Below are 990 nucleotides of genomic sequence, written 5' to 3'. Positions count from 1 at the left end.
GTACCCTATTGTTGCACCGTATAGACTAAGGAATTCTTAGCCAGTAAATGTGAAGAACCCGTAGTACCGGAAATTTAGTAGATCCTTTAGCGGAACCCGAACGTTACACTCGTACATGCCTCTTAATAATCCTAATTAAGAAAGCTATGGCCGAGAATCGCGACCGGAGACCTCTTAAGGAATTTTCCCAACCCTCTGATAAGGAACCTATACGAGCATAGTAAACCCCCTTATTCCTGCTAACAATTTCGAACTAAAACCGTCTTTGTTGCAATTAATGCAACAAAACCAATACGCGGTCTCGCTACTGAGAACCCGAATCAACATTTAAAAGTTTTTACCCAACTAGCCGACACTTTTAAATCTAATGGCGCTTCACCCGATGCGATACGTTTAAGGTTATTTCCTTTCTTCCTCAAGGATAGAGCACATTCATGGCTAGATTCACTTCCAGCTAATTCAATAACTACCTCGGAAGACCTTAGGAGAGTATTCTTTTCTAGATATTTCCCCCCTAGTAAGACTGTTGTTCTTCAAAACCAAATAACTATATTTGCTCAAAACCAAGGAGAATCGCTTTTCGAAGCTTGGGAGAGATATAAAGAGCTATTAAGAGTCTGCCCACACCATGACCTAGAACAATGGTTGATCGTTCATACCTTCTACAGTGGACTCGATTATAACACCAAGATGAGCATCGACGCTGCCGCAGGTGGTTCACTGATGAACAAACCTTATCCAGAAGATTGTGACCTAATAGAGGATATGGACCAAAACCATTACCAATGGGGAACTGAATGATAACCAATAGAGAAAAAGGAGACCAAAGGTGGAATACATGAGGTAAGCTCTCTAGACATGATGCATGTGAAAATGGATGCTTTAGCCCTTAGGATCGGACATATGTCTACAAACACTAACATCGTAGCAGTAGTCCACACAAAGTGAAACTCTGTGGATCCAAAGGACACGAATTGGCGGAGTGTAACC

At 41.7% G+C, this 990-nt stretch overlaps 1 non-coding gene across 1 annotated transcript; it reads right to left on the bottom strand.

Annotated features, from left to right (window-relative positions):
- Positions 1–529: 529 nt before the first annotated feature.
- Positions 530–635, bottom strand: LOC127124537 (small nucleolar RNA R71). The gene has a single exon (XR_007804017.1). It is a non-coding gene; the product is annotated as a small nucleolar RNA R71 (small nucleolar RNA).
- Between the last annotated feature and the right edge of the window lie 355 nt (positions 636–990).

This window comes from Lathyrus oleraceus, chromosome 2 (assembly GCF_024323335.1).
Source record: "Lathyrus oleraceus cultivar Zhongwan6 chromosome 2, CAAS_Psat_ZW6_1.0, whole genome shotgun sequence".
Taxonomy (NCBI): domain Eukaryota; kingdom Viridiplantae; phylum Streptophyta; class Magnoliopsida; order Fabales; family Fabaceae; genus Lathyrus; species Lathyrus oleraceus.
The sequence above is the reverse complement of the archived record's forward strand: the minus strand, read 5'-3'. Positions and strand labels throughout refer to the sequence as shown.